We start from the raw sequence: 12,831 nt of genomic DNA, 5'->3' as shown, positions 1-12,831 counted from the left end.
CCTGCCTCAAGGCCCTGGTTAGAGCAAGGGCTTGTGCAATGTGTTGTATTCACTTAGAGCCTCTCTCTTTAAAGAAATAAAAGTAAGAACAACAAAAACAGAAGTAAGGGGGAGGAAAAAGGGAGCAATGAAACATCTCCAGAAAGACCTGTGGGTCAGGAGGAGTAGAGATGGGTGAACTTACAGGCCTGATCCGGAAGACTGGAAAATTCAGTGGGCTTTGGCTCAATCACTACACGTAAAGCAAGCTGTATGGCTTATGCTCTGGCGAGGAAATCAAGGCTTTTGCCTCCAAGCTAATTGAGCTGCCATCATTTGCAATCATGTACAGGTTTTGTGACAGAAAACTCAAATTACGAGGACCCTCCAGGTGATGCCACATACAAGACCACAGAAGAGACCAGAGCCATACCCGCTACCAGCCAGCTCCAAGTCTAGAGATCTTCCAGTGGAGTGCCATGAGTGGCAGGTTGGTACAGTGCTACTTGCTAATGGCCTCTTCCTTGTGGCCCACAAGGGATTTCTTATTTTAAAAGAAGGGGCTGTATCAAGGCTACATGTGGGCATAATTCTTTAAAAAGAGCGAAGGCAGGCTGTCATCAAGAGAGCCCAGTCCACACTGAAGTCTTAAAAAGACCCAGAGGAAAGACAATGTCACTGTAAGGATTTCTGCAGCTCCATATCCAGCCTATGAAGACCATAGGCCCTACTTTCTGGCTCAATGAGCAACATGGAAGATAAGGGCATTTTATCTCCATTGAAAAGATTAATGTCAAGCGTGAGGATTAGTTCTCTGCAGCACAAGAGATTAAGTCTGGATTTTGCAAGCTTTCCCATTATCAGCTTTCTCCCCACAGGCTAGTACCACCCTCCCCGGCCAACACTGAATCTCAGGGAGTGTCTCTCATCCAGCTGTATTTCCTTTTGCTCTGACTCCACATGGAAGAAACCACTGTACTGAGACTGTGCTTCACTGAGCAGATTTACTGTGCCTCTCCCATACACCTCCAGGGATAAAACTTGCTTTCTGTACTACAAAAGGAAAAGAAGTGAGCTTCTACTTCTACTACAAAAGGAAGAGAAGTGAGGCAGTTTGCGCGGCAGTTTGCGCGGGCGGGCGAGCGGGATGGTTCGCACTCGCCGTATGACCAGGGCCCGGTCTGGGAGCTCTGCTCCGGCTGCCCCGGCGGTGGCCAGCGTAGGCACCCAGACAGAGCCGATGAGAGGGGAGGCTGCGGCGCAGAGCTCGGAGTGTAGAGAGTGCCTGCGCTGGTCTCCTGAGGGAACGGTGCCCAATGGGCAGGGCTGCACTCGGTGCTCCCTGGTGGAGGTCCTCCTGCAGCAGGGGCTGAGCTGCGGGATGCTGTCAATAGGCTGCAAGATGTCAGGGAAGCTGAGAGGCAGCAGGACTGCCTCCTCCAGGCCCGAGCTGTGCAGGGGCCTCAAGTGTCCCCTGAAGCTCATGGAGGAGTGGAGGAGGCCGCTAACCCAGGAAGGCGGGAAACAGCAACAACAAAAAACAACAACAACAACAAAAAAAAAAGAGAAAGAGGACAATTAAAATCAAGGGGCTTCCTCCTAAAGCTGTTGTCCCCACCCAGAACCGCTTTGCTGTCCTGCAGGGGGCTAAGAAGGAAGGGCACTTGCACCAGAAACAACCGGCTGGTACACCAGTAAAGAAGATCACTACTGGTGCTGCCAGGAAAAAGAGACAGATCATAGTGGTAGGGGACTCTACTTTGAAAGGGACAGAGGCACTCATCTGTCGGCCTGACCCAGTCTCAAGGGAGGTGTGTTGCCTACCTGGGGCACAGATCAGGGATGTTGCAGAGAGGCTGCCTGCTCTAGTGAGACCCACGGACTATTACCCACTTCTGGTGATCCATGTGGGTGCTAGTGATGTTGATAGCAGTAGCCTGGAGAACATAAAGAAGGACTACAGAGCCCTGGGAGAGGTGGTTAGGGGCTCTGGAGCTCAGATTGTCTTTTCGTCAATTCTCCAGGATACAGGGGAGGACCTTAAAAAAGCTAGGAGGATTGGCCAGGTTAATAAATGGTTAGAAGGGTGGTGCCATAGTCAGGGGTTTGGGTGTCTTGAACACGAGACCCAAGTTAGAAGGCCAGGTCTACTGGGGGCTGGTGGAGCTGGTTTGACGAAGAAAGGGAAGAGTGGTTTTGGTAGGAGGCTTGCCAGACTGGTCAAGGATGCTTTAAACTAGATGTGTTGGGGGAGGGGGGCATCGTTCCATCCCAACACACCCAGTCAGTTGCCAGCACCTATAATAAATGCTCGGAGCAATGTAGAGATATTCCAGTCGCTCCAGCCAATGAGCCAGCTTCATTTGGAGCTCAGCTCAGATGCCTCTATACAAATGCCCGTAGCACAAGGAACAAACAAGAGGAATTACATCTGCGGGGGTATGATATAATAGGTATCACAGAAACATGGTGGGATGGCTCCTATGACTGGAGTGTTGGAATGGAAGGTTACAGGCTCTTTAGAAAAGACAGGCCTGGCAGGCGGGGAGGGGGAGTTGCCATTTATGTTAGGGATAAGCTGGAGAGTATGGAACTCTGTGTGGGGACTTCAACCACCCTGACATCTGTTGGAGGGACGGTACAGCCCAGCAAAAGCAATCCAGGAGGTTCCTCGATTGTGTGGAAGACAACTTCCTTCTGCAAGTAATAGAGGAGCCGACAAGGAGAGGTGCCATGCTTGAACTCGTGCTCACCAACAGGGAAGGGCTGGTTGGAAATGTGATGCTCCAGGGCAGCCTTGGTTGCAGTGACCACGAGATGGTCGAATTTGAGATCCTCAGGACAGTGAGAAGAGTGTGCAGCAAGCTCACTGCCCTGGACTTCAAGAGAGCAGACTTTGGCCTCTTCAGGAACCTGCTTAGTAAGGTTCCATGGGATACAGCCCTAGAGGGCAGGGGGGCCCAAGACTGTTGGATGATATTCAAGGGTCACCTGCTACAAGCTCAGGAGTGTTGCATCCCAACTAGAAGGAAGTGCAGCAGGAGGGCCAGGAGACCTCCTTGGATGGATAAGGAGCTGCTGAGGAAAATTCAAAGGAAAAAAGAGGCTTATAGAAGGTGGAAGCAAGGACAGGCAGCCTGGGAAGAATACAGGGATGTTGTCTGGGAAGCTAGGGACCAGGTTAGGAAAGCTAAGGCCCGGTTAGAATTAAACTTGGCTAGGGATGTTAAGGATAACAGGAAGGGATTCCATAGGTACGTAGCGAATAAAAGACAGACTAGGGACAATGTAGCCCCCTCCGGAAGATATCGGGAGAACTGGCCACCCAGGATTTGGAGAAGGCTGAGGTTCTTAATGACTTCTTTGCCTCGGTCTTCACTGGCAAAGGCTCTGACCACACCACCCAAGTCCTGGAAGGCAAACGCAGGGACTGTGAGAATGAAGACCATAGGCCCACTGTAGGAGAGGATCTGGTTCGAGACCATCTTAAAAACCTAAATGTACACAAGTCCATGGGACCTGATGAAATCCATCAGCAGGTCCTGAAGGAGCTGGCGAATGAAGTTGCTAAGCCACTGGCCGTCATATTTGAAAAATCATGGCAGTCAGGTGAAGTTCCCGACGACTGGAAGAAGGGAAATATAACCCCCATTTTCAAGAAGGGGAAAATGGATGACTTGGGGAATTACAGACCAGTCAGTCTCACCTCTGTGCCTGGCAAACTCATGGAGCAGATTCTCCTGGAAGGCATGCTAAGGCACATGAAAAACAAGGAGGTGGTTGGTGACAGCCAGCATGGCTTCACTAAGGGGAAATCCTGCCTGACCAATTTGGTGGCCTTCTATGATGGGGCTACAAAACTGATGGACAGGGGCAGAGCAGTTGATGTCGTCTACCTGGACTTGTGCAAAGCGTTCAACACTGTCCCACATGACATCTGTCGTGGTTTAAGCCCAGGCCGTAAATTAGAACCACGCAGTCTACTTCCACCCCCACCCCCCAGAGGGATGGGAAGGAGAATCGAAAGAATGTAACTCCCACGGGTTGAGATAAAAACAGTCCAGTAACTCAGGTATAACACAAACCACTACTGCTACCACCAATAATAATAATGATAAGAGAAATAACAAGGGAAGAGAATACGATACCGCCCGCCGGAAAAGAGCCCGACAGAAAAAAAGGACGTGCCCTTCCGGGTAGCTCCCAGTTACATCCCCCGGCATGACGTGCTGTGGTATGGAATACCTCTTTGGCTAGTTTGGGTCAGGTGTCCTGTCCCTGCTTCCTCCCAGCTTCTCCTCCTCCTTGGCAGAGCATGAGACTCACAAAGTCCTTGGTCAGGGTAAACATTCTGACCAGCAACTGAAAACATCGGCTTTATCTGTATTATTCCCAGGCCGAAAGACAAAACCACAGCGCTGTACCAGCTACTAAGAAGGAGAAAACCTGACTGCTGCTGCTGAACCCAGGACAACATCCTTGTCTCTAAATTGGAGAGACATCAATTTGATAGGTGGACCACTCGGTGGATAAAGAACTGGCTGGATGGCCACATGCAAAGAGTTGTGGTCAATGGCTCAATGTCCGACTGGAGACCGGTAACGAGTGGTGTCCCTCAGGGATCGGTGTTGGGACAGGTCTTGTTCAACATCTTTGTCGGTGACATGGACAGTGGGATTGAGTGCGCCCTCAGCAAGTTTGCCGATGACACCAAGCTGTGAGGTTCGGTTGATACACCGGAGGGAAGGGATGCCATCCAGAGGGACCTCGACACGCTTGTGAGGTGGGCTGATGCCAACCTCATGAAGTTTAACCATGCCAAGTGCAAGGTCCTACACCTGGGTCGGAGCAATCCCAGGCACAGCTACAGGTTGGGCAGAGAAGAGATTCAGAGCAGCCCTGCAGAGAAGGACTTGGGGGTGTTGGTTGATGAAAAAATGAACATGAGCCAGCTTCAGTGTGCGCTCGCAGCCCAGAAAGCCAACCGTATCCTGGGCTGCATCAAAAGGAGCGTGACCAGCAGGTCAAAGGAGGTGATCCTGCCCCTCTACTCTGCTCTCATGAGACCTCACTTGGAGTATTGTGTGCAGTTCTGGTGTCCTCCACATAAAAAGGACACGGAACTGTTGGAACAAGTCCAGAGGAGGGCCACGAGGGTGATCAGGGGACTGGAGCACCTCCTGTATGGAGACAGGCTGAGAAAGTTGGGGCTGTTCAGCCTGGAGAAGAGAAGGCTGCGTGGAGACCTCATAGCAGCCTTCCAGCATCTGAAGGGGGCCTACAAGGATGCTGGGGATGGACTCTTCATCAGGGACTGTAGTGACAGGACAAAGGGGTAACGGGTTCAAACTTAAAGAGGGGAAGTTTAGATTGGATCTAAGGAAGAAATTCTTTACTGAGAGGGTGGTGAGGCACTGGAATGGGTTGCCCAGGGAAGCTGTGAATGCTCCATCCTTGGCAGTGTTCAAGGCCAGGTTGGATGAGGCCTTGGGTGGCATGGTTTAGTGTGGGGTGCCCCTGCCCATGGCAGGGGTGTTGGAACTAGATGATCTTAAGGTCCTTTCCAACCCTAACTATTCTATGATTCTATGATTCTGCTGCTGGGCAGAGGGTCGTAGCCACAGGTCCTATCCTGTGCCAGACAAAGCTGGTACCTTCTCCTCCAGCTATAGCCTTCACTGAATGATAGTGTCATCTATTCAGTCATAGAATGGTTTGAGTTGGAAGGGACCTAAAAAATCACCCAGTTCAAACACCCTGCCATAAACAAGGACACCTTCCACTAGACCAGGTTGCTCCAACCCCATCCAACCTGGCCTTGAACACTGCCAGGTATGGGGCAGCCACAGCTTCTCTGGGAAACCTGTGCCAGTGCCTCAGAACCCTCACAGGGAAGAACTTCTTCCTTATGTCTAACCTCAGTCTCCCCTCTGTCAGTTCAAAGCCATTTCCCTTGTCCTGTCTCTACAGGCCCTTGTCAAAAGCCCCTCTCCACATTTCTTGTTGGCCCTTTTAGGCACTGCAAGCTGCTCTAAGGTCTCCCCAGAGCCTTCTCTTCTCCAGGCTGAACAAGCCCAGGTCTCTCAGCCTGTCTTCATCCTCTGTGAAACCGCTGAAGGAAAGGCTTCTTCTGTATTCAGGCATCTGCAGTGCCAAGAGCCAGGAGTAAGACACAGGTGTATGCCAGATGGAAAGCTGAGGGGATGTGACAGCAAAGGATGTGCTGACAGCCTTGAAATGCAAAGTGCCTAATGGCCTAACTTCACCCAGGACCTTATGCTTCATCAGCTGTCTCTGTTTCAAATAATCCTGGGTTAAGGAGGTTCCTCAAGGCTGCTGCTCTTAAGATAATTTCTGGCAGTACTTTTTGTCTCACCAGTTTAATAGCCCCTAACTTGGGCAAGGCTGATATCAAGTCTGCCACTTGCAAGCCAGGGGGTAGGGAGCAGAGTGCACGCTGCAGGTATCTCCCAGCACACAATCATAGAATCCTAGAATAGTTTGTGTTGTAAAGGACCTTCAAAGGTCATTCTAGTTCTAACCCCCTGCAATGATCAGGGACATCCTCAACTAGATCTGTGGATCTAGTTGAGGATGTTGTTCAGAACCACATCCAGCCTGGCCTTGGATGTCTCCAGGGATGGCACATGTTGACATCCTGCTTAGCTTGGCTCTCTCCTTTCTTCTGGATTTGTAGCCCACCAGCTGTGCAAAGTCCATAGAGGAATACTTCTTGCTATTTGTGTTAAATGCTTTAATTTCATGAAGCAGAGACCCTAAACTGGGTCTCTGGGCAAAGCTGCAATTGAAGTAAAATCAGGGCTTTGTTTCAGGAATCTTGGAGTTGCTTTGATTGTTTGCCCAGTAAGGCTTCATATCATGATAGGATCAAACATGCTTTACAGGCAGTAAAACTGAGTCACAGAAGAGAAAGAAGAGAAACAGATGTCTAAGTTTATAGAGGAACACACACCAAGCTACAGAACATGAATCATAGAATGGTTTGGGTTGTAACCTGGGTCTAGTGGAAGGTGTCCCTGCCCGTGGCAGGGGGTTGCAACTGGATGAGTTTTAAGGTCCCTTCCAACCCAAACCATTCTATGATTGAGGCTGATGCCAGCCAGCCAGGGATATTAGTGTATGCTGACCTGTACCTCTTTTCAAATGCCATCACTCTCTTTGCGTACTGAGTCTGTAGGACCCCACAGACTTGTAACCTGGCCTGGACTGTCCAGTTTATGCTCTATCCCCATGGAACTCATAATGAAGCAATGAAATCTGAGAGCTGTGAAAAACGCATTTCAAATTGAATAATGAAGAAAGTGTTGAAGGAGAGGTCCTGTTTAATTATGATCAATAAAATTCTAGGAAAAGGCCCCATTCATTTTCCCAAGTTTTATTAATTACTTAATTGGCTGCTGCTGAGATAAATCTATGTGTGTATAAAGAGAGTTTAAAAATTATTGTGGCCATAGTAATGGCTCCTTGCAATATTAAAAACCAGAGTGTGTGAAAATGCAAATACCTCTATATCTTTCTCGTCAGTTTTTATTTTGCACCTTGTGGGAGCCCTATTTAATCTCTGGCAATAACTAATTTCCCCTGGGTTCTTAGCATTGTCCTTTCTGTCTCTAATGCCAGATTGGCAAACCCAGTCACAATTAGTTAAAAGCAATATTGTTGGGTAAATATAATCATGGCCAGTAACTGGGCAACTGCCTGCTTCATCTGATTATCAGCCTGTGACGCACTGTAACCTGTTATCCTTGATGTGACCAGCTTTCTGACACTTGTGGCACAAGCGAAGTGTGACATGATTAAATGAGACTGATCAGTTTTGCTCACCAGGACAATATGTGGCAGCTGCTGTGCTTTGAATGTACAATGCAGTGAGAGCACTGGATCCCATAATTTAGCTGTTCTGATTACTTTCCTCTGGCTGGAGAGATGATCGTTCTCTCTAAACATGTGTAGATCTGTGTGGATGCAGTGACTTTCTTGTGATGGTCCCCTGTAGAACAGGATGGGGCTTTGAGCAACCTGGTCTAATGGAATGTGTCCCTGCCCATGGCAGGGGGTTGGAACGGATGAGCTTTAAGGTCCCTTCCAACCCAAACTGTTCTGTGATACGATTCTATGATACAATTGTCCTGATCTTCTGCATAAAATCTGGAGCCTTTCCCTGGGGCGCTGGGTTGCCTGCTGTTGATGCTGTTGGCGTGGTGTTCTGAGCAGCTGCAGACATGTACATGTCTGGTAAGTTAATCTGTTGATGTGCTCTTCACAAAGTAAAAAAAAATAAATCTCTGCTAACCTTGCAAGCCCTCTATTGTTTACTGGAAAAGGCTAATGGGAAAAGGGAAGGAGATGCAAAGAAACAAGAGCATTAAGACAAAAAGAAAATAATTACCTTGGATGGGATACGAAATCAAGGGCAATATTTTTCCTCCCTGCTATGGACATTTATTTTTACTAGTAGAGTACTGGGATAAGGAGACATTGTTCTCCTAATATAGTCAAAACAAATGTAAAATCCTCAGTCTGACACTGAAAATGACTGATGCTTGTGCAGGAGGCTGGGCTCAGCCAGTCCAGATCACTATCGCCCTGTCTTCTCATGTACAACTTTGCATGTCTCAATCCACATAAACAAATCCTAAATTCTTACTCAAGGATGAGGCCTTTCAAATAAACATACATCTGTGATTCAAAGCAAAATGCATGCAGAATAAAAACGCCTGAACTTAGCGGTATCATAGAACCATAGAATCATAGAGCAGTTTGGATTGGAAAGGACCTTAAAGATCCAACACCCTACTATGGGCAAGGACACCTTCCACTAAATCAGGTTGTTCAAAGCTGGCTGTAAATCCTTTGTGCTGCTCTTCAGGTGCTCCTTTGCTGACCTGTGATCCCTCTCCAGCTCTTCTCATTGACTGGATTAATTAGTAGAGCTACACAAAAGGCTGCAGGATGGCATGGAAGAGAATTGAGATACCAGCCTTGGCAGTGGCAGGTTGGGGAAGATGCTCTCCTGCAACAGTATCTCAGTCTTCAGCTTCTGGCAATTTTGAGGATGATTTCATGGCCAAACACTTACATGCTAAGGATTACCTAGCAGAATATTATATGACTGTCAGCAAACCAAATCGTTTTGAATGAAGATGAACAAGCCACATAAGCCTAGTTAGAGAACTACAGTTAACTAATCACTTGTCTGACCTTAACTGCTCTCTAATTACAGTGTCTAGTCCTGGGTGGCTTAGATAAATGCTTATAATAATAAAATGCCTGTTATAGGAGAACTGGCAGTGCTTTTCATGTAGACACATCAAGCTGAGAAGGTCATTAAGTCCTGTGAGACAAAGTGCAGGCAGGGCTGCTGCGTGCTGCCAGCTTCTCCTCCCTTCCCAGTGCCAGGGACGATGTTGCCATAGGGCCCAGCAAGATATTGGGAGCCACCCCAGTCCCTGCTTGCCCTCCATCTGCTCTTCCCCTCTCCCTAGGGTATGCATCCTGGGAAGACGAATCCTCAGATGGACCAGGTGTGGACGGGAGCTCTCCGTTTCTCCAGTGACAGGTTATTAGGCAGTGCCAGCATTGCCATGGGCAGGCAGCGGGCCATGAGACTGTTCTGCTTGGAAGCAGCCACCCCACGTTAATGGCATGTTTAATGTATAAGGGCAATATTGCATCCAGCCAACATGCCCCAGGCTGCTCAGCACTGGGGGATTGGGATGGAGTTTGTAATCTGTGAAATCCAGGTCAAAGCAGGACAAATCCAATCTGATGCCCCCCCAGTGTGACATGAAGCCCTGGCAAACTACCACCAGGCACCAACCCAGGTTTTTCTGCTGGAAACCCCTTTGATTGTTCAGCTTTAGGGGATGAAGCCCTGAATGGGTACTAAAAGCAAGTACTTGGGCTGGGCTAGCAAAACTAGAGCCTGGGGTCTTCCCAGGGCTTGTGCCTGTTAGTACTTCTTTTTCAGCAGGCAGCAACAAGTCTCTGCCACGTTTGTAGGTTTTGGCCATCTGAGAACTCACACTGAACATCACCCGGCTGCATCAGGAAGGCAGCTGTCTTCCTCCCCCAAAGCAGAGAGGTCATCTCATCACCTAAGGCAAATAACCACTGCACCACTCACAAAAGTATTGGTGATAGGAGTGTCGTGTAGAGGTCATAGTTGTGGGTGAGGCCTTTGGGCTGAGCACAGGGCTAGAATATTGGGAAATTATCACCCAAACAGGTGTAGAATAGAGGGGAAATGATCGCAAATAAATGCTAGGATTAGCTGTTGGCTCACAAAAGGGAATATGAATGGAACAGGGTATCCTTTTGGTCAAGTAATGTAATTCACACTGGTAATGAATGCCAGCACACCAGTACTCTGCCAAGCCAAAGACATTCTGGGCTAGTCCTGCAGTGTGAAATTATTTTCCCATTCCTGGTGTGAGTTCCCACTCTTTCTTCTGGATGTAGGTTAAACTCAAGGATGTGTTCTCTATTTTTAATAGCTGCCTTGTTTTTTTTCTTTCAGGTGCCTGCTTTTGCATTTTCCTGTAGTAGTTCTCAGTGACTCCCTACAATGACACTCATGAAGACAGAATGTTAAATATGAATCACAGATGCCACAAAGAATTCCCCGATATTGTTACCAAAAGGGAGATGGAGGAGGTAAGAGTTAAGGGTGAAGAGCAGAATTCTGAGTAATTTCTTGGAAGCTCTTAAGTGCCTTTGGTAAGTCTTCACATTAAGGCCATACATCTCTGGTACAGATGTACTTAAAGCTAGCTTTATACAAAGGCATCAGTTTGAGATAGCAGCCTCTAAGCATTGATTTAACTCTTTATCTTTCATTTGACACAGATCGATGCAAGGTAAGAGTCTGTAATAACATACCGGACACAAGCTGTCTTGACCTGGTGATTTTAGATTGCCTGATGCTAATAGCTGCCTCTTAGCATTCCTGTTGCCTGGTTTCCTGTTTACTTACCATTTCTATCTTAACAGCCCTGATGTGATATCAATTCATTAACTCCTTCTTCCTCTGTACGGAACAGAAAAAAATTGTGTCCTCCTGCCTTAGTGAAATTTCCTGAAATTCCTTAGTGAAATTTTCCTGAAAGACAGGAAATTTGTTGTGATGGACTAATGCCATTGCTAAGATCCCTCTCATTCCTGAAATTCTACAACTTGTTTTGATCTTAGAATCTCAAACTCTGCTTCCCATAGGATCTTCCCCATTTTATTTTTCTTTACTCATCCATTTTCTATGCTTTAGTCTTAACTGACTGTATAGGACAGAAACTTGTATTTAAATGTGCTCCTAAGATGGAGCTTTTGTTTCATGAAGAAATTAGAGTATTGGCAGATGTCTTTTAATTGACACCTCACAGCTGGACACAGGCTAGCTTAATCTGACTTGCTATATCTCAGTGCTAGTCACAATTTAGCTATTAATAAGGTCAAACTTGGAAAGAATTGACTGACTAAAAACAAAGCTTCGAAAAGAGGGTTAATAAGGATAAATCTCATTTTCATGACCTCCCAGTAAATTCAGCCACCAGCATTTCAAACAGCTCTGCTAGGGCCTGACTTCTAATGTCTGGAAGATCAGGGGAGTGCTTGCTATTTATATCACTAAATTTTTACAAGCTAACCCAAAGGAATGCTTATACAGTGCTCTAGTCAAACTCAAGAGGCTTCCAATAACACACCGAATAAATAAACACTCAGCTGTTACCAAATAACCCAAATCAATCAAGCCAGTGGCCACGTAAGTGCAGAACAAGACCATGCTATGCATTTGTGCAACATGTGGAGAGACCTGCAGCCTGTGCAACATGTTGGGGGTCCCTGGAGGCCTGCATTCAGCTGTGGGAACAACAGCAGAAGAGGGACGAGGAGCTGTTGGAGCGAGTCCAGAGGAGGCCATGAAGATGCCCTGAGGGCTGGAGCACCTCTGTTATGGAGACAGGCTGAGAGAGCTGGGCTTGTTCAGTCTGGAGAAGAGAAGGCTCTGGGGAGATCTTAGAGCAGCTTCCAGTGCCTAAAGGGGCTGACAAGATATTTGGAAAGGGACTTTTACCAAGGGCAGGTAGGGATAAGACAAAGGGAAATTTAGATTAGACATTAGGAAGAAGTTCTTCCCTGTGAGGGTGCTGAGGCGCTGGCACAGGTTGCCCCAGAAAGCTGTGGCTGCCCCATCCCTGGCAGTGTTTGAAGCCAGGCTGGACAGGGCTTGGAGCAACCTGGTCTAGTGGAAGGTGTGCCTGCCTGTGGCAGGGGTTGAAACTGGATGAGCTTTAAGGTCCCTTCTAACCCATACCAGTTTGGGAAGGTGGCTGATAGAACACTGTTATGGAGCTTGTAATGGCTTATATAGCTTTCTAACCTACCTGTATTAACAAAACTGTGATAGAAGAGATGCAAGATTCTGGCTACAATCTGGAGTGTGGTAGGGAAGGGCAGGCATGCATGCAGAGGTGGAGAAGGGCTCTCTGACATTTCATGTGTAATCTAATCTAGGCCATAATAATTTCCTACTGGTTCAGCATCAGTCACATCGTTAGCCTAACACTGAAATTAGATCTTGCCTGTCAGTGACATTTGCCTTCCTATCTGGACCATCTCTGTACTGCAGGACTTCCTGGCTCAATTCCTGTGGGACTAACAATCCTAGTTATGTCGACCCAGACGTAGCAGAAAGCTTTTACTGAGCACTCCCCACAGACCAGGAAAGCCATCAAAGTGAGTGTTTCAATATGGCATTGCTCTCTTGTGTAAAATAAGAATATATGTGTGTTACTATTTCGGGTCTTATTCCCTTCCAACTCCCTGCACTGATCA

The sequence above is a fragment of the Psittacula echo genome (assembly GCF_963264785.1).
Source record: "Psittacula echo genome assembly, chromosome: 5".
In the NCBI taxonomy this organism is placed as follows: domain Eukaryota; kingdom Metazoa; phylum Chordata; class Aves; order Psittaciformes; family Psittacidae; genus Psittacula; species Psittacula echo.
This window is presented reverse-complemented; position numbering follows the sequence as displayed.